Source organism: Panthera pardus, unplaced genomic scaffold (genome assembly GCF_024362965.1).
Source record: "Panthera pardus isolate Hobbes unplaced genomic scaffold, ASM2436296v1 HiC_scaffold_2, whole genome shotgun sequence".
NCBI lineage: Eukaryota > Metazoa > Chordata > Mammalia > Carnivora > Felidae > Panthera > Panthera pardus.
In genome coordinates, this window is record NW_026526765.1 from 69977012 (window position 1) to 69999286 (window position 22275).

General features: G+C 37.0%; 1 protein-coding gene across 4 annotated transcripts in view; it reads right to left on the reverse strand.

Moving 5' to 3' along the window:
* Positions 1 to 22275, reverse strand: part of FER (FER tyrosine kinase) — a 436635-nt gene that overhangs the window by 164814 nt on the left and 249546 nt on the right. The gene's annotated exons all lie outside the window — the stretch shown is intronic.

A 22275-nucleotide genomic window follows, 5' to 3' on the forward strand; every position in this document is an offset into this window, starting at 1 on the left:
CTTAAAAAAAGAATAAAAGTACAAAGCTACATAATCAAAACTACAAGAGAAAAATTTAATGGGATAGTAAAAACTGTTCAAATAACTCAAAAGGGAAGGTAAGGGAAAAAGTGCAACAAACAAACAAAAAGAACAAAATATAAAACAGAAGCCCTAAATCCAAACATAATGACAAACATAAATTTTCTAAATACACCATTTAAAAGACAGATTTTAAAAAGAATCTTAAAAAGGAGTCAACTATATGCTACCTAAAGAAGATCACTATAACTTTAATGATACAGGTATCTCAAAAGGATAGAAATAGATATAAAATGCAAATATAAATCATAAGAAAGCTAGAATACCTATAGTAATACCAGACAAAGTAACTATAAAGCAAAGAAAATTACCATGGATAGAGGAAAATCAGGAAAATTGAAAGTGTCAATTCAACAAGAAAACATAATTATCCTAAAAGTCTATGTTTCAACCAGTGATCCCTCAAAATGAAGGAAATGGACAGAACTGCAAGAATAATTTCACAATTATAGCTGGAGATTTCAAAACTCTCTCAGTAATAAATAGTAGTAGAGAGAAAATCAGCAAGGATGTAAAATAACTGAATAACACCATCAACCAAGTGGATCAAATTGACATTTATAACAAACTCCACTCAACAGCAGAATAAAACCTTCTTTGCAAGTGCACAAGGAAAATACACCAAACTAAATCCCATCATAAACCTGGATCATGAAACAAACCTTAATGAATGTAAAAGAAATGAGTTCATACAAGTTATGTCCTCTGTTAACAAAACTTAAGTAGAAATCAGTAACAAAGTTAACAGAATTTTTCCAAATTTTTGGAATAATAAAATATTAAAATAAATTTAAAAAATATTAAAATAAAATAAAATAATAAAATAAAAATAACACATTTTTAAATAATCCATGGGTCAAAGAAAAAATATTAGCAATTCTGATTTTACACTTAGGCAGGCTGAACAATTATTAGATGACACAGGTAAGCTTAACAAATATAGTTTACAGATATTAACATTTGAGTTTTCTATCTAATGTTGGTTAATATTTAGTGTGAGTATTGTTTTTACTGACCTCATCCTGAACCTATTATGTACTATTTTGGAGTATATACCTGTGTGCCTACTATCTCTAGTTGTGAGATTTCTGCCATAATAATGCATCTAGAATTCATCTCATTACTGAGAAAGGAGTTGTTTCATCAGGTGGAAGAAGCAGATACCTCAACATATTCTAGCATTAATATCCACAGTATCCATATTCTTTAACTAAGCTTAATACTACTAGCATAAAATAACTTTCAATTTTTTTTCAAAAAACTCTATCAGAAGGCACCTGTTATCTATTTCTAAATAGATGATTTAAGTCTTATATATGAAGTAAAAAAATCATAATGTCAAATACTGTTAGAAAACAATTTCAGTGCTTCATTAAACATCTTTCAAGGGTAATGCTTTTTTAAACACTGAATTATTTAAATACTCAAGACACTTAAAAGTTGTCTATAAAGTGAAATTTGCAAATTAAACTGAATACTTTCATTAATTCTGTTTTCTTAGGTATGATGTAATTTTATAATATCTTGAAGTATATGAAAAGCCAATTTTTTTTTATCTGTGAATGTGATAAATCTTTACAAATCATACTTTTAGGAAAAGTGGTGATTACTTAAGAAAATATGAGTATTTTTACTCAAAATTAGTTCTAAAGAAATGAAGTCAAATATCCAGGGTTATTTATCATGTTTTACACAAAAATTCCAGAGTGAAAAGAAGAAAGTTTAAATAGAGCAAAAGATATTAGAAAGTCCCTTAACAGTTAATCCAATGTTAGCGCCATACGTGAGAACAGAATACCATTAAAATTCTGTTTGCTAAGTCAAGACTTGTTTCTTTCTTTTTTTTTTTTTTATGTTTCTTTGTTTTTTGAGAGAGGGACAGAGTGTGAGAAGGGAAGGGGCAGAGACAGAGGGAGGAGACACAATTTGAAGCAGGCTCCAGGCTCTGAGCTGTCAACACAGAGCCCAACACGAGGCTTGAATTGGTGAATCATGAGATTATGACCTAAGCTGAAGTTGGCTGCTTAACCAACTGAGCTACCCAGGCACCCCTAAGTCAAGCCTTGTTTCCTACCACTCAGAGAAACTTCTGGCTTTCAGAAATTAACTAGTAAATATAGATAAAAGGTAGAAGGAGATGCTGAAATGTAAAGAATATTGTAAAAAAGTTTCACAAAGTGAATTACAGGGAAAGAATTTTCTGAAACACAATAAGGTTAGAATTCACAACGAAGTCATCAGGTAATTTCCAAATCAGTTGCCTGTATTAGATTGAATCCTTACATATCAATCTTTCAGACAATGAAATGTATCAGAGTTAATATTATCATACACAAAGTATACTTAACTCAGTTTAAATTGGTGTAATATAAACTTGAAAGTTTATTTAATAGATTCATTATAGGTACAGACTTTAAACTTCATCCATTCTAGCCCCAGAATTGTAAATAAAATTACCTGACTTAAGATTCATTTTGTTTTCTGTTCCTTTCCTGAAGGGGATTGAAAGTAAATGGTGAACTCAAGAGTGAAAACTAGAAATGCACACGTGAGACACTGTTCAAAGCTAGCCTGCCACTACCATAGCAATAAGACAATAAAATATAAATATACTCTTTTGGAACAAAGCAGGACTCCTGAAGACAGCAGTCAAGAGGTCTGGGCTAGCTCATAATTTATATAAATGAGCTCACTCTACTCAAAGAGACCCTTAGGAAAGATTTTTCCAGGACTCACTGTGTGGCACTATGTAATACAACAAGAAGACACAAACAGTCTGGAAAACACCACGATATGCCAACTTACTAACAGAAAGCCAAAACAGCGAAATAGTGTTCTAGGCAAAGAATGGAAGCTGAGAGAAAGCTCAGATTCTAGCTCCAAATCTATCCTATTTTATACATATACTAAGTTATGCTAGAAATTCAAAGATACATGAGTTCAGAAGATAAATTAAATAGTAGTCCTTAGTCTCAAGGGCTTCAATATAAGATATTGAAAGCCAAGAGTCTCAGAGAGAAGTATGAATAGTCTAGAGCTTGAACACTGAGGTACATGTGGTCAATATAAAGAAGATGGTTAAAGGGCTTCACTGAACAGATGGAAAGGTTTCCAAAATTCCTCAAAGTAACCTTCCCTTAACATTTTACAAGCTACTAAATAAAGAAAACCATAAAAAGCTCTTGCTTTAGGTGGTCAGAAGTCATATGTAGTGTTTGTGGAGGGGAAAAAAAGCCCTATGCTACTCCCCAGGGTTCTTCAAAGGAAAAAAAAAAAAAGATCAAGTTAAAACTGTTTTGGGGGGAACAATCAGACAGTAGGGTATATATATCTGTACATGAGTAGAACATAGAGGTTGGGCAGAAATACCCATGTTTCTATTACCTATGGTTGATGACTGTCATCATCTACCAATTCTAGCCTTCTCTCCAGACTCTCTTCAACCTAAAGGGTTTGTTTTTCTATTTCACCCCCAACAAATTTTCTCCCAATATACCATGTGGGAGTCTCTGCCATGGGTCCCAAGCCACCACTACTATGGGACTCGATGTACAACTCCATCGGAGGGGAAAGGTGCGAGGCTGGGGAGGAATATAGTCCTGGAATTTTAAGATAGATCTCCCTGTGCACATGTGTGTATATTCCATTAGACCCTTTTAAATGATGGTTAAGATCCACATATTTTATACATTACCAAATGTCACTGCTGGCACTGCTTCTCTAGGAAAGCACATTTCAGAAAGAAGAAAGAAAGAAAGAAAGAAAGAAAGAAAGAAAGAAAGAAAGAAAGAAAGAAAGAAAGAAAGAAAGAAAAACTTTGAGTACACTGTTCAAAATGTTATTTAAAATGTCAAATATCACAGATGATAAAGAGAGGAAAAAGAAGCCCTATTTTGCCAAAGATGTCATAAAAAGCTTCACAAAAGAGGTAGAATTTGAGATAACCTTGAGCATGCATATTATTCGGATACATTAAAAGGAGAAAATAAGTGCAGCAAAAGCATAGAAAGAAGTGGGAATATTTTAGAGAGTAAATACACCATTATGGTAAAAGAAAAGAAATCTTCAAGGGGGACAGGGTTGGATGAAAACCTAGAAATATACTTTCTAACCAAACCATGGTGTTTTAAATGGCAAGCAATCTACTATTCACTTCATCTTATAACCAGGAGTCTCAACTTTTTTTATTGTGTAACCCATTAAATTTTTCTTTAATGTGAGCATTTGTCCTACTATACCAATATATAATCTATATTATACAGCATTTTCAAAAGTGGAAATTAACATGATATGGCCACTGAACAAACTGGTGTAAATACAACTTTTCTGGCTCCTTTTTACTAAGTATAACTATAAACCACAGAGATAAAGTGAGGGGCAGCAAAAGAATTCTGAAAGGTGGTGAGGGGGAGTGAACTGTTTTGGGATCCCAGGGACAGGGGAACAGCATAGCAGCAGGGCATCTTAAATTCCATCTACACAACAGGAGGAGGCTTAACTCTCAGCTTAGCAACAGAAGGCAGTCCAGGTAAAGGTTTAATTAGATCAAATGGCAGGCCTTCCCAATACCAGGTAAACTCCCCACCACAGGCAGGTAGATGGATTGAGAGCAATAGTAAGTTGCCACAAAAAAAAATGCTCTGTTTTCCTATGGTCCTGAGGCTGAGCCACTTTGTGAAAGAAAATGGGGTGACCCAGGAGCACTAGCAAGATGGACTCTAGCAAAACAAGCAGCTAAACCTGGAAAGAGTCAAAACTATGGAAGTGTTGTATGTTCTACCCCACCAAGAAATACCAAGGGAACTGGGCTGTACTTGCCAGGAAAATAACCACCACAAAAAGTAGTCTGGCCTGGGAAGCCTCTTTGTCCTGACAGACCTAAGATTTCTATTTCCTGCCCAGACACGGGCAGCTAAGAACACTGACAGAGAGAATCTCACAAACATCCAGCTCAGAAGGTGCATTGTATTCCCCACGTGCAGGGACCACTGCCAGGCAAGCACTGAACAGTTCATGTGTCCAACACTTCTTGTTCCCACAGTGCAACACCTAGCACCCCAACCTACATAGGCTCTTTCCATCCCCACACAGCCCTGGAGGAGCAAGTGGGAACCAGATAAACCAGCAAACCAAAATAATATCCCACAGTCTCTGAACTTTCAACCATCCTCGAAACCACAGTCCATAGGAGTAGGCCAGGACCTACATGCTAAACCTTGCCCATGTGACTGCCTGCCAAAATAAAAGATTTAAGTAGGACCCAGAGCCTCCTCACAAAATAGATGAAATGCCCAGGGCACAAAAAAACCATCCATCATACCAATATATAAGATATTGCAACCTGAATGAGAAAAGACAGTTAACTAACACCAACATGTAAACAGATCAGATGCTGTAATTTTGATAAGGATTGTAAAGCAGCCATAACTAATCATAAATTCTCTTGAAACAAGTGGACTCAATCTCAGCAATAGAAACAGAAGTTATGAAAGAGAAATAAATGGAAATTATAATATTAAAAAGTGACAAAAAGAAACTCACTTGAGTGGGCTCAATAGTGAAGTGAAAAAAACAATATAATTCCTGAACTTGAGGGCAGATTAATTGAGCCAATGTAAACAAAAAGAAATAGGTTGGAAAAAAATTAACAGAGCCTCAGGGACCTGTGGGATAATTACAGAAGATCCAACATTTGTGTCACCAGAGTTCCAAAAGGAGAGGAGAAAGAGTGGTATTGAGAGACCATTCAAAGAAACAATCTCTGAAAACTTTCCAAATTTGGTAAAAGACGCAAACCTAAATTGAAGCAGCCGAGAGAAACTTATAAAGAAATTCAAGCTAAGACATATCATAATTAAACTTTTGAAAATTAACAAGTCTTGAAAGCAGCTAGAAAGTTAAGACATTTCCTACAGGGGACCACCAGTTTGAATGGCATACTTTTCTCCTCTAAAACTATGAAGTTCAGAAGGAAGTGGCACAGTATTTTTCAAATGTTGGAAAAAAGAACTGTCAACTGCCACCAAGTATGGCAAAACTATCTTTTAAGAATGAAGGGAAAATACAGACATTCTCAGATAAAGCAATACTAAAAGGATGTGGTCAATAATAAACCTAAAAAGAATTTTCTTCCTCGTTGATGAACACATTGTCAGCATGTTTAAAGCAAACATGAAGAGTCATGCTGTGTACTTGGTGACTGCTTTTGGGTCCTCACCACGGTTGGTCTCACTGCAGGTGTGCGATCAGCTAGCCACCTTTAAAAACTCTGGACTCTAAGACTCAAAGAGGATTTCTTGAGCAATGACATATCACAAATATCGTTGCAGTTTGTAGGTGGAAACAAAGACATGCCCATGCAATTCCTGCATCAATAGGGCAGGAAAGCCTGTATTCAATCTCTCCTCTGATGTTCCCTTCTTTCTTGCAGGAAAGCCTGTATTCAATCTCTCCTCTGATGTTCCCTTCTTTCTTGTACATATCTGTGATAAATCTTAGACTTGAGTATAACTTTAGATTAAGTTATAGGAATCTTTCCACTGAATCAGTGAACTATTAGGGGATATTAGGGCAATTAAGACACTCTGAGGTTCTGAGAGAGGGGTCACTGAGGCGGCAAAGGACAGAAACCGTGTTTGAACCTACATTTTCTGATTCCAAAGGCTGTGTCCTATCTAAAAAATTGCATCGTACTCCACTGCCTCCCAGATTAGAGTAATTAAAACAATGCATTTGACTCAAGTTCAGAGACTGACTATCATGCAATTAATTAACTGCAATTAATTCAGTTTTAATTAACTGAAACACAATGGGTCATACATTCTATTTCAAGATTCAAGTTCTAGTCTTAAAAAGATTTGACTGACGGTTGATATAGTTTGTTTTCAGCCAACAAGCGCTGTCTAAATCAATTCTGGATTGCTCTTCACTCACTGGTTTTACTAGATTATAATCTAATTCATTTATCTTTATTATTTTTTTAAATGTTTATTCATTTTTGAGAGACAGAGACAGGGCGTGAGTGGGGAAGAAGCAAAGAGAGAGAGACACACAGAATCCAAAGCAGGCTCCAGGCTCTGAGTTGTCAGCACAGAGCCTGACGTGGGGCACGAACCCACAAACCGTGAGATCATGACCTGCCAAAGTCGGACACTTAACTGATTGAGCCACTCAGGCCCCCCGATCTAATTTAAAGCTTTACGTTTTGCACATTCACAATTTTGGCATCAAAAAATATTACAATAAAACTTTCAAGTTGTCATCAAGTAAAATGGCTTTATATAAATAGCTGGCAAAATTATGAATCAATTTTGTCTAATCTCTATGTAATTTATAACCTAAAAGGAGAGACTCGTACTTCAGTCTTCAGACCACTAATTTCCACTAGATAAATATGACACATATTCCATCCATTTTCCCATAGTGACTCTGTACCAGTTGTTCTACAAGATTCAAAGAAAATTTTTCAAAAGCAATAAAAAAATTAAGCCATTAGAGTATTTCCCACTTTCATGAAAATACTGTCCTGATAAATCCTCCATCTTTGCACATGAATAGGTATAATACTAGGCATGAACTATAAAAATAACTGGAAATAAAACCTAATTATAGCTTTAAAATGTTAAGACCTAAATCTTAGAATTACTCTGGCCTCACAAAAGTAGCTATTTTATATGAAGTGAACAAAGTACCAAATAAGCAATCTCTCCTTTGTTCACCTGCTGAAGACAACTAACCACAGTCTGCCTGGGCTGCAGGGGACTAATTGCACTTCTTGGTAGGTTGCCACAGGGTGCAGATGGTCATTATTTATTATGCAAACCAATCCCTGCCAAATCTCCCTGGGATGGCTGTACATTTCTTTCTAAAGTTATCCTTTCAGAGAGCTTTATGGGGATATAGGGAGACATTTAAAATTAGATCTCAAGCAGGTAAGTAAGAGTAATTAGTGTGATGCAAGTGAATATTTCACTTTGATTTGTGTTCAGTTCCCCAGGAAGAAAGCCCATGTAAGGAAAATACTTCTAAGAATACCGCAAAAGGATCTTATGCTATCTGTATAGATCTTCCCCATATTCAAAATGCAAGTAAAAGGAGTGCTTTCTTCCACGTGAGTGAAGAGGAGTTATATTTTAATGCAATATTTTCACTTTTCAATTTGTTTTGATAATTCTGCCTTTAACAGATACAAAACAACTCACTAATATTACAACCTATTTCCAAGCAATAGACAATGTAATGTAGATCCAACTTGTGAATTTAGTCATCAGAAACAGTGGAAATAAAAAAGCTTCATCCACACCCTGGCCAAAAGGATGGGAATAATCATTCAATGTAATAGGTGGGGTTTTTTGTTGTTGTTTGTTTGTTTGTTTGTTTGTTTTAAGGCAAACATTTAAATATAGATTTTAAAAAATTTTCACTCTGAAGATTTAACACCTAAAGTAGAAGGATTGCTGAACATATCGACATGACATTTCAGAGTTTTTATTTAAAAGCCACAAGCTCAACATATCTTAGAATAATTAACAAATGCCACAATACAGAATATAAATGACTGTCAGAGACTATAATTTTTCTACCATTCATACTGAGAAATAATTGCTATCTCTACTTTTCCTTTATACACAAGTTTTCAGTGTGCTTCATTACCTGCCTAGCCTGCTTAGCACATTTGTTCCATTTTAAATTTCAGCCATAGTTTATTTTTAGAGCCCAAGAATTACTCAGAATGTGATCAGCTTTGTCATTAAAGTTATCAGGATTACATGAGAGTAAAAATCCTTATTGACAACTATGCGAAATAGTCTGCATATAGAATCCATTTAGACGGAATTGACTGTTTGTTTAAATGCTCTGTAAGTTAATCCTAAATAACGCAAAAGTTCTTTCCCCCCAAAATGGTGTTTGTGTAACAAAGACATTATCACCTTAGAAAATATTTCATTACATTTGCAAGTTACATAAAATAGTTTTTGCATATGTATAGTATACTTTTATCCTTTCTAGAGACTTAATTCTTTTTAAAATTCATGTTTATTCAATTTCTTTACTTCTACAATAAACTTACCTCTATTCATATGCTATATGGAGAAAAAGGCTGTACCCAACTCTCTGTACATATAGTAATATTTTCTAATTCATTTTCATTCATCTTGACTTTAGAAGGTGTCATTTTTCTTAAAACTCTGAGCTGACAGTTCTATCCCCCAAAGGAAGAAGTGCAGCTATAGCCTAAGTGAAAAAAAAAAATGCTGATACAGACCCTTTTCAAGTTCTGGAAGCTGAGTAACTGAAAACAATCAATTCAAAAAATACGCAGGTTCAATTTAGTCTATCAAATTCCTATAAGAAACATGTTATTCATCTGTAAATACTGTATCATTTATTCTTTTTGCCAATGGAATTCAGTTTAACAAAGAATATGAAAGGCATAATGATTTCCTAAGATGACAGCAAAGTATAATTCTGCTCTCAGGAGTTTATTATCTAGTGAGAATAGGAGAAAGAAAATTAGGGAGTATCTTTATCTTTATAAAGCAAAAAAGATGAGATTTCTAGGTGTTTTTTTGTTTTGTTGTGTTGTGGTTTTCATTTTTTTTTGTTTTTGTGTTTGTTTTTCAAAAAGTGTTAGCATCTTTGCTTGCTTCTTCCTACCCCCAAACACTTTGGCATTAAGCAGACAATGTCTCTGACAGACTGGTTAAAAAAAGAAAAAAAAAAGCAAGAAAGGGGATTCAAGTAAATAAAAATGGAGGACAAATAACAAGCAACATCACATAAATATAAAGAATTATAAGAGGTTATAAACAATCATAAACCAGTAACCTAGAAGAAGTGGATCAACTCCTAGAAACATACAATCTGCTAAAACTGTATCAGGAAGAAATAAAAAATTTGAATAAACCTGTTACCAGTATTGATATTAAATTGATAATAAAAAAAAACTTCTAACAAATAAAGGTCTAAGACCGCATGGCATCACAGATGAATTCCACCAAGCATTTAAAAGAAAGAGTTAATACTGATTCTTCTCAGACTATTCAAAAAAATAGGAAAAAAAAAAAAAAAACCCTGAAAATTTCCAAATTCATTCTACAAGAAAATGAAGTCTCAATCAGGTGGGTCTGGCTTTCTCCCCCGTGGCTAACTGCAAAGGACACAGGTCTTTGAGTTGAAGTGGGTCAGGGCCTTGCTCGTAGGGACCTCCCTCCACTCTGTATGTACAGTAGCAACCTCGTAAGAAAGACGTATGCAAGAAGTGACACTTGTTTTTCCTCAAGGCACACATTGTGTGGTCCTTTTGTAGGGCCAGTGGATTTACGTCTGGAACCTGACACTGGCAAAAAGATGCTGAGTGGCACTGAGGACAATTCCATGGGATTTATCAGAACTTGCTTCACTATCTCTGATGGTTAAGGAAACAAAAAGAGCTGTGGCAATGCAGCACGAGCCTTCTGTGCTATGTAATGGTTCAGGCAGGAGGCTGTGGACTCACACTGCATGGGCTTTAAATACAGCTATACAATTTTCATCAGCTTTGCCTCTTTGAGCCTCAGTTTCCTTATCCGCAAAATGAAAATAAAAATAGTTGCTGTCGTATATGGTGGTTTTAATTATTAAATGAATTTTTATAAAGTGCTCAGGAAAGTACCTAACACACAGTAAGTGCTTAGTGAACATTAAGCATCCTTTTTACTCATGAATCCTCAAACCTTTGGCAGGAGAAGAGTCTATCATCTCTCACACCCATCTACCCTCAAGCACCTTGTTTTTCCTTTTAAGGCAACCATGATCCTGCTCAAATATTCTTTCCTCCCTTCCTTCCCTGAACCTATATCTATTGAACATTTAGTAACAGACATTGTCCTAGTCATTGGCTGAAGAAGGTAAAAGAAGAAAAGCCCCTCTTCTTGAGGACAAGAAAAAAGTGAAAACAAGTTTGCAAATGATAAAAAAAAAAGACAAAAAACACAAATACTGAGACAAAAATAAAAGTGGAAGTAACCATTTAGATAGACTGGCATTTAAGCAGAGACTGAAACCAGACGAAGACACAGGAAAAAGTATTCCAGACAGGTATCAGAGCTGAAACAAAGCTCTAAGACATGGGAAAAGGATGGTATGTTCAAGACAGAGTCCATAGTGACTCCTTGAGTCCCAGACTTGGCTATATGATTATCTACTTGAGGTCTCCATTTAAATATCAAACAGTAATCATGTCCATAATAGAATGCTCTATTCTTATCTCCTCCCAAAAATGTGCTCCTCTCACAGTGTTCTCCATTTCAGTAACTATTATCCAACCAGTTTCTCAAATCAAAAATCTTGAGTCCTTTTTAAGTCTTTTCTCTGCTTCATTCTTCAAATACCATCCATCAGGACATGTTGGATTTACTTCCAACAGATGACTAACACATCTACTTTCTGTCCATCTCTACTGCCACCACTCAAGGCCAAGCAAACATTATTTCTCCTCTAGACCACTTTATTTCTTTTTTCTAACTGCCCCTCAGATATATTCCAAATGCATGAGGAGAGCTGTGAGTGATTTTTAATGTAATTAACAGTCTGCCATTCCCCTTATTAAAGCCCTCCAATAGTGTCCCATTGGTCTTGGAATAAAATGAAAGCTCTTTTCAACAGCATACTAGGGCATGATCTGGTTTCCACAGATCTCTATTCTTACTCTACTCTCTACTTCGAGGGTCTTCATTCTTTATAGAGAGTAAGCCTTTGGTTATGGTTTATTTTGAACCTCTGTACATTTGTACTACAAAGTCACTCCACCTGGAATTTATTTCTGTAACTTCTATCATAGATGACCCATTTCCGTGCTCCAGGTCTTTGACTCAAATTGTAACTCCTCAGAGAAATTTTATCTGACCATCCTATCTAAAATGGACTTCAAAAGGTAGTACTTTATTTATATATTACGTCCTTAACATCTGTGGGGCCTAGTATCACATTTCTAAATATGTAACACTATTTATCAAGTTAAACTGTTAAATCAAGTTATATTTGTACTTTGACAAATATACCTCCCTAACAACCTGGAAGGTCAAATATTCACTTCTGCGGAGTTCTGCACTACAACATGGCAGCACGGTACAAGACCGTTCCAAGCCTCACACTCAAAGCCTGCCCTTTTCTCTGCCCACTAATGATCCCATCATACTCAAGGAGCCCAGCACATGGTATGCCTATACACACCGCATCCTGTGCATCTAAGCTGCATCTGTATGTCCCATGATATCTCTATGGCCTTGCTGGACAGCGTTCAGATAGTCTACCCCGAGAAAATGGACCTGAGTCAGAGGTCTGAGCAGACCATGGAAGTGGGCTGAGGGTTTCTGGGACAAGGAAGCTGAAGTCCCGGAGACCCTGAAGTGGAATGTACAAACTACACATGGGCACATATGCCAGGGGCCACAAACTCGTCAACCACAGGCAAAGTGCAACTGGTGGAGTGCCAGTCACAGTGGGAACTGTGTACACTCCTTTGGGTCTAAGACATCATCACTTGGCTTGCTTTCTCTTCAGCAACAGCACCCTGTAATTATCTTTTAATTATCTTGTTTCTTTTACTTTTTTTTTTTTTTTTTTTTTGTAGGTCCTCCCTCTAAAAGGTAAGCAGCACACTTATAGGGGCTTTGTCCTGGAATGTCTGATACATGCATGGTAGGTTTTCAATAAATACGTTTTTAATAAATGTCTTTTAATAAATATGTTTTCAATAAGTATAGGTTATACTTGTTACAGTGATATAACATGAAGATACAACCACCACTCTATAACATGGGGTATATGTTGCTAAAAACCTTTATAATTTTATGAAATATTAAGATAAATACTGAGAATCTTTTAATTTGAACTATAGGCTAGTAGGTAAGAATTCTCCAATACAAAAGCTTACTTTTAGGAGAAAGCATTCTAATATATTCTGCTTCAGCATATTGAAAATATGCCTCTGGCAAATAAGAACTTAGCAAATGCTAGAATACTAAAAATGAAAGGTAATTCCATTTGTGAGTTAAAATTTTATTAAGTTACTTGATAATTATGTATATGTACTACTACATTGTATATTTTGTATCAAATTGTATCTCCTTAGAGAAACTTTATCTGACTGTAAATTCTTTGATTTCAAGCTTAAAAGAAAGATCCAGGAAGATTCTACATAGTGAGTCCAATATTACAGCCCCTGATATCGCTTTTAATCAGGTAAAAGAAAACTTAAAAGGGATATATAGTCAAAATTTAAATTTGACAATGCTCCTGTATATCTGCTAAAAATCCAAACCATTGGTCTCTTTGAATCTGATGAAGTAAAATATTTTGGCATGTGTAACGACAGATGTGTAAAGTAGCCCCATTGAAATTTCTCTTTTTAGTATTTAAAGCAAAACACTTAAAATAACTTTCATTTAAAGAAGAATAAAGGTGAAAGAGTTCCATATCTCCCAGTTACATCCCAATAACATTTTATCCCAATAACATGCTGGTCTTTATGCTTTGAACGTAACAAAACCTTCATTTCATTAAGAGCAGTATCAAATCAGAGAGGATCATTTTAACATATTCTGGAACCAAACCATGGGTTCTTAAGAAAGGAAGAAAATACCAAGATTCTTGAGATAATTATAGTAGTAAGATAAACAATTATTCAACTAGTAAGATAAACAAAAGAACTTAGTTCAAGTAAAAAGGCTTTTTGTCTGGCAAAATTGCTGAAAATCAACTTTAAGCGGTCTTTATATTCTTTAGGAAAGGCAGAATCCAATTTCTACTTTTAAACGTCTGGCTGCACAAACATAAAGTCATAAAGCAGAGCAAGAAAACAAATTCTGAGTCAAAAATCCACAAGGGTATAGCTGGATAAGACAATTAATCTTTTTTCATAGATCAAGTTCTCTCTCCAGGAAACATTTCTAACAAGCCAACTTTAGTAGCCCAAAAGTTCCTGCAAGTTCTACAGAAAAAAAATATTTCTAAATGTATTTATAAAACTGATTTTTTTCTTCCCTTATTCCCCAAGTTAATAATTTGATGGGATATTTCTCTATAACATAACAAAGACTGAAAGAATTCTTGCTCTTTTTTCTTTTAAACTGGTCTTTGGAAGATTTATATACAGGGATTTTGAACTTATTTCTACAATTGATACCAGAGACACTACCAAACTTACGCACTATTATATACAACTTTTAAGGAGTATTACTTATTGTTTAAAGCATAGTCTCAAAGTAAACTTATTCCACTAATACTGATCTTACCCAAAACAACTTTGTAAATCCACTTTAAAAAGTGCCTTCAGAAATTAAGAACATTTCTAATATCATATTATCAACCTGCGCAAATACATTCAATTTACATTAGTTCAAGCACTAATAGTCAATCTAGTGGAGGTGGTAGATGGTGAAACCTGGAAAAAAACAACTGGACTGCAAAATAATATGGCCCATTTTATGTTGGTTGAAAAGTTATCCTGAAGCCAATTCCAAAAGAAATAAATTTTGAATTTCTAGGAAAATGAGGCATTGTTACATTTTTTTCCCCTCCAAATGATTTTTTTTTATTAATTGAAGTATAGTTGACACACATGTTACATTAGTTTTGGGTGTGCAACATATCTCCAAGATGATCATGATAATAAGCTTGAATCATTATTATCAGTATTCAGATTGGCCTTAATACTCTATAGAAGTAGGCTTATGACTTCCCTGGGAGTGAAGGAAAGAATGCCAGAAGCAATGAATGACATCCATCAGAGATCCTTCTAAAATTATAGAGTGTCTTTCAAAAGTTAGCCTGTATCATCAGAATCATGTGGAGAACTTTGCGAAACAAGACTGATGGCTCCCACCATCTCTGATTTAATAGGTCTGTCATACGGCTCAAGAATTTGCATTTCTTTTTTTTTTTTATTTTTTTTTTTAAGTTTTTTTTTAACGTTTATTTATTTTTGAGACTGAGAGAGACAGAGCATGAATAGGGGAGGGTCAGAGAGAGAGGGAGACACAGAATCTGAGACAGGCTCCAGGCTCTGAGCCATCAGCACAGAGCCCGACGTGGGGCCCGAACTCACGAACTGCGAGATCATGACCTGAGCCGAAGTCGGACGCTGAACCCACTGAGCCACCCCAGCGCCCCAGAATTTGCATTTCTAATAAGTTTCCAGTGACGTTGATGCTGCCAATCTACAATCACATTTTGACAATACTACTAATAATACTTTGGTCTTTACTTAGGTCCTACCTGGTAACTTTCTCCTATCTGTAGTGTTTTAGCAGGCTATCCCCGGTCTTCCAGCTTGCTTATTAAAAATACATTTGTAGAGAGAGAGGGAAGATGGCGGTGTAGGAGGACGCTGGGCTCACCGCGCGTCCTGCTAATCACTTAGATTCCACCTACACCTGCCTAAATAACCCAGAAAACCGCCAGAGGATTAGCAGAACGGAGTCTCCAGAGCCAATCGCAGACGAGAGGCCCACGGAAGAGGGCAGGAAGGGCGGCGAGGCGGTGCGCGCTCCACGGACTGGCGGGAGGGAGCCCGGGCGGAGGGGCGGCCCGCCTGCCAAGCAGAACCCCCGAGTCTGGCTGGCAAAAGCAGAGGGGCCGGACGGACTGTGTTCCCACAGCAAGCACGACTTAGCCTCTGGAGGGTCATAAGTTAACAGCTCTGCTCAGAAAGCGGGAAGGCTGGAGGACAAAGGGAGGGAGAGTTGCTGAGCCCCCAGACGACAGAGCTCAGCTTGGCGAGGAACAAAGGCTCTTGCCAGCGCCATCTCCCCTGCCCATCCCCCAGCCAAAATCCCAAAGGGAACCAGTTCCTGCCAGGGAACTTGATCGCTCTGCACAAACACCCAACTCTGTGCTTCTGCGGAGCCAAACCTCCGGCAGCAGATCTGACTCCCTCCTGCTGCCACAGGGCCCCTCCTGAAGTGGATCACCTAAGGAGAAGCGAGCTAAGCCTGCCCCTCCTGCCCCCGTGCACCTTGCCTACCCACCCCAGCTAATAGGCCAGATCCCCAGCACCACAAGCCTGGCAGTGTGCAAGTAGCCCAGACGGGCCACGCCACCCCACAGTGAATCCCGCCCCTAGGAGAGGGGAAGAGAAGGCACACACCAGTCTGACTGCAGCCCCAGCAGTGGGCTGGGGGCAGACATCAGGTCGGACTGTGGCCGCGCCCACCAACTCCAGTTATTCACCACAGCACAGGGGAAGTGCCCTGCAGGTCCTCACCACTCCAGGGACTATCCAAAATGACCAAAAAGAAGAATTCCCCTCAGAAGAATCTCCAGGAAATAACAGCTAATGAACTGATCAAAAAGGATTTAAATAATATAACAGAAAGTGAATTTAGAATAATAGTCATAAAATTAATCGCTGGGCTTGAAAAGAGTATAGAGGACAGCAGAGAATCTCTTACTACAGAGATCAAGGGACTAAGGAACAGTCACGAGGAGCTGAAAAGCACTTTCAACGAAATGCAAAACAAAATGGAAACGACGACGACTCGGATTGAAGAGGCAGAGGAGAGAATAGGTGAACTAGAAGATAAAGTTATGGAAAAAGAGGAAGCTGAGAGAAAGAGAGATAAAAAAATCCAGGAGTATGAGGGGAAAATTAGAGAACTAAGTGATACACTAAAAAGAAATAATATACGCATAATTGGTATCCCAGAGGAGGAAGAGAGAGGGAAAGGTGCTGAAGGGGTACTTGAAGAAATAATAGCTGAGAACTTCCCTGAACTGGGGAAGGAAAAAGGCATTGAAATCCAAGAGGCACAGAGAACTCCCTTCAGACGTAACTTGAATCGATCTTCTGCACGACATATCATAGTGAAACTGGCAAAATACAAGGATAAAGAGAAAATTCTGAAAGTAGCAAGGGATAAACGTGCCCTCACATATAAAGGGAGACCTTTAAGACTCGTGACTGATCTCTCTTTTGAAACTTGGCAGGCCAGAAAGGATGGGCACGATATCTTCAGTGTGCTAAACAGAAAAAATATGCAGCCGAGAATCCTTTATCCAGCAAGTCTGTCATTTAGAATAGAAGGAGAGATAAAGGTCTTCCCAAACAAACAAAAACTGAAGGAATTTGTCACCACGAAACCAGCCCTACAAGAGATCCTAAGGGGGATCCTGTGAGACAAAGTACCAGAGACATCACTACAAGCATAAAACATACAGACATCACAATGACTCTAAACCTGTATCTTTCTATAATAACACTGAATGTAAATGGATTAAATGCGCCAACCAAAAGACACAGGGTATCAGACTGGATAAAAAAACAAGACCCATCTATTGGCTGTCTACAAGAGACTCATTTTAGATGTGAGGACACCTTTAGATTGAGAGTGAGGGGATGGAGAACTATTTATCATGCTACTGGAAGCCAAAAGAAAGCTGGAGTAGCCATACTTATATCAGACAAACTAGACTTTAAATTAAAGGCTGTAACAAGAGATGAACAAGGGCATTATATAATAATTACAGGGTCTATCCATCAGGAAGAGCTAACAATTATAAATGTCTATGCGCCGAATACAGGAGCCCCCAAATATATAAAACAATTACTAATAAACATAAGCAAACTTATTGATAAGAATGTGGTCATTGCAGGGGACTTTAACACCCCACTTACAGAAATGGATAGATCATCTAGACACACAGTCAATAACGAAACAAGGGCCCTGAATGATACATTGGATCAGATGGACTTGACAGATATATTTAGAACTCTGCATCCCAAAGCAACAGAATATACTTTCTTCTCGAGTGCACATGGAACATTCTCCAAGATAGATCATATACTGGGTCACAAAACAGCCCTTCATAGGTTTACAAGAATTGAAATTATACCATGCACACTTTCAGACCACAATGCTATGAAGCTTGAAATCAACCACAGGAAAAAGTCTGGAAAACCTCCAAAAGCATGAGGGTTAAAGAACACTCCACTAACGAATGAGTGGGTCAACCAGGCAATTAGAGAAGAAATTTAAAAATATATGGAAACAAACGAAAATGAAAATACAACAATCCAAATGCTTTGGGACGCAGCGAAGGCAGTCCTGAGAGGAAAATACATTGCAATCCAGGCCTATCTCAAGAAACAAGAAAAATCCCAAATACAAAATCTAACAGCACACCTAAAGGAAATAGAAGCAGAACAGCAAAGGCAGCCTAAACCCAGCAGAAGAAGAGAAATAATAAAGATCAGAGCAGAAATAAACAATATAGAATCTAAAAAACTGTAGAGCAGATCAATGAAACCAAGAGGTGGTTTTTCGAAAAAATAAACAAAATTGACAAACCTCTAGCCAGGCTTCTCAAAAAGAAAAGGGAGATGACCCAAATAGATAAAATCATGAATGAAAATGGAATGATTACAACCAATCCCTGAGAGATACAAACAATTATCAGGGAATACTATGAAAAATTATATGCCAACAAATTGGACAACCTGGAAGAAATGGACAAATTCCTAAACACCCACACTCTTCCAAAACTCAATCAGGAGGAAATAGAAAGCTTGAACAGACCCATAACCAGCGAAGAAATTGAATCGGTTATCAAAAATCTCCCAACAAATAAGAGTCCAGGACCAGATGGCTTCCCAGGGGAGTTCTACCAGACGTTTAAAGCAGAGATAATACCTATCCTTCTCAAGCTATTCCAAGAAATCGAAAGGGAAGGAAAACTTCCAGACTCATTCTATGAAGCCAGTATTACTTTGGTTCCTAAACCAGACAGAGACCCAGTAAAAAAAGAGAACTACAGGCCAATATCCCTGATGAATATGGATGCAAAAATTCTTAATAAGATACTAGCAAATCGAATTCAACGGCATATAAAAAGAATTATTCACCATGATCAAGTGGGATTCATTCCTGGGATGCAGGGCTGGTTCAACATTCGCAAATCAATCAACGTGATACATCACATTAACAAAAAAAAAGAGAAGAACCATATGATCCTGTCAATCGATGCAGAAAAGGCCTTTGACAAAATCCAGCACCCTTTCTTAATAAAAACCCTTGAGAAAGTCGGGATAGAAGGAACATACTTAAAGATCATAAAAGCTGTTTATGAAAAGCCCACAGCTAACATCATCCTCAATGGGGAAAAACTGAGAGCTTTTTCCCTGAGATCAAGAACACGACAGGGATACCCACTCTCACCGCTGTTGTGTAACATAGTGCTGGAAGTTCTAGCATCAGCAATCAGACAACAAAAGGAAATCAAAGGCATCAAAATTGACAAGGATGAAGTCAAGCTTTCACTTTTTGCAGATGACATGATATTATACATGGAAAATCCGATAGACTCCACGAAAAGTCTGCTAGAACTGATACATGAATTCAGCAAAGTTGCAGGATACAAAATCAATGTGCAGAAATCAGTTGCATTCTTATACACTAACAATGAAGCAACAGAAAGACAAAGAAACTGATCCCATTCACAATTGCACCAAGAAGCATAAAATACCTAGGAATAAATCTAACCAAAGATGTAAAAGATCTGTATGCTGAAAACTATAGAAAGCTTATGAAGGTAATTGAAAAAGATATAAAGAAATGGAAAGACATTCCCTGCTCATGGATTGGAAGAATAAATATTGTCAAAATGTCAATACTACCCAAAGCTATCTACACATTCAATGCAATCCCAATCAAAATTGCACCAGCATTCTTCTCGAAACTAGAACAAGCAATCCTAAAATTCATATGGAACCACAAAAGGCCCCGAATAGCCAAAGTAATTTTGAAGAAGAAGACCAAAGCAGGAGGCATCACAATCCCAGACTTTAGCCTCTACTACAAAGCTGTAATCATCAAGACGGCATGGTATTGGCACAAAAACAGACACATAGACCAATGGAATAGAATAGAAACACCAGAACTAGACCCACAAACGTATGGCCAACTCATCTTTGACAAAGCAGGAAAGAACATCCAATGGAAAAAAGACAGTCTCTTTAACAAATGGTGCTGGGAGAACTGGACAGCAACATGCAGAAGGTTGAAACTAGACCACTTTCTCACACCACTCACAAAAATAAACTCAAAATGGATAAAGGACCTGAATGTGAGACAGGAAACCATCAAAACCCTAGAGGAGAAAGCAGGAAAGGACCTCTCTGACCTCAGCCGTAGCAATCTCTTACTCGGCACATCCCCAAAGGCAAGGGAATTAAAAGCAAAAGTGAATTACTGGGACCTTATGAAGATAAAAAGCTTCTGCACAGCAAAGGAAACAACCAACAAAACTAAAAGGCAACCAACGGAATGGGAAAAGATATTTGCAAATGACATATCGGACAAAGGGCTAGTATCCAAAATCTATAAAGAGCTCACCAAACTCCATACCCGAAAAACAACCCAGTGAAGAAATGGGCAGAAAACATGAATAGACACTTCTCTAAAGAAGACATCCGGATGGCCAACAGGCACATGAAAAGATATTCAACGTCGCTCCTTATCAGGGAAATACAAATCAAAACCACACTCAGATATCACCTCACGCCAGTCAGAGTGGACAAAATGAACAAATCAGGAGACTATAGATACTGGAGAGGATGTGGAGAAACGGGAACCCTCTTGCACTGTTGGTGGGAATGCAAATTGGTGCAGCCGCTCTGGAAAGCAGTGTGGAGTTTCCTCAGAAAATTAAAAATAGACCTACCCTATGACCCAGCAATAGCACTGCTAGGAATTTATCCAAGGGATACAGGAGTCCTGATGCATAGGGGCACTTGTACCCCAATGTTTATAGCAGCACTCTCAACAATAGCCAAATTATGGAAAGAGCCTAAATGTCCATCAACTGATGAATGGATAAAGAAATTGTGGTTTATATACATAATGGAATACTACGTGGCAATGAGAAAGAATGAAATATGGCTTTTTGTAGCAACGTGGATGGAACTGGAGAGTGTGATGCTAAGTGAAATAAGCCATACAGAGAAACACAGATACCATATGGTTTCACTCTTATGTGGATCCTGAGAAACGTAACAGAAACCCATGGGGGAGGGGAAGGAAAAAATAAAAAAAGAGGTTAGAGTGGGAGAGAGCCAAAGCATAAGAGACTGTTAAAAACTGAGAACAAACTGAGGGTTGATGGGGGGTGGGAGGGAGGGGAGGGTGGGTGATGGGTATTGAGGAGGGCACCTTTTGGGGTGAGCACTGGGTGTTGTATGGAAACCAATTTGACAATAAATTTCATATATTAAAAAATAAATAAATAAATAAATAAATAAATAAATACATAAATAAAAATACATTTGTAATTTGAGGATTTATGAGGGCATGGCTAGTAGGAGAAGAGTAGTTACATAAAAGAGTTTTTCTATGATATTAATGAACCATAAAACGAAGAATCCCAAAACCAAGGGGCATACAGTATCTGTAACTTGTCTGTTAATCCCAAACCAAAACCTATCCAAATGTTAAGAAAGGGACACTTTTTAAAGCTGTATAGGATAGATTCAACACTCATAATAAAGAAATACTAATCTGTAACTGTTTTCTGGTTTTATCTTTTCAATTATTTTAATACTTTGGTATTGTATAATAGCAATGATTTGCATGAATCAGCTTTGACAATTCATCTTTTGGGTTAAGGGTTAAGACAAGTAGCTTGTCAAAGTCACATGGTTTATTACTCAAACTAGAATACACTCAAGTGTATTACTCAAACTAGAATCAAGCTTTCCTAGTCTGGTTTTGCATTTTTGCCAATTATTTGTCCAATCAAAGGCTAGGAAAAAATACTTAGAGAACACCATGGGGAAAATCTAACTCTACAACTTGAGTCCTTTCAAGAAGTACCTATTTTCTTTGGAGAACACAGTGAATCCTTAAAAATGCTGTAGGAAATTATTATAGCTCTGACATTTTAAAAGATTACACTATACCAGACACTGTAATGCTTCCATGTCTATGATTCACATGATTTTATTTACATAGAATTCCATTTTAATCTATAGAAACCTACTACATAATTTTAATTCCAATTTATAGATTAAAAAACTGAAGTTTAAACTGAAAAAGTAATTGATAAAATACCCATTCTATACATCTTACCATAGGAGATCAAGTGTTCTTCACCACCAAACTGTATTGAAAATTGTGAAAAGGCAAATGAAAATTAAAAAGCGGGTATAAAAGTCTTGGT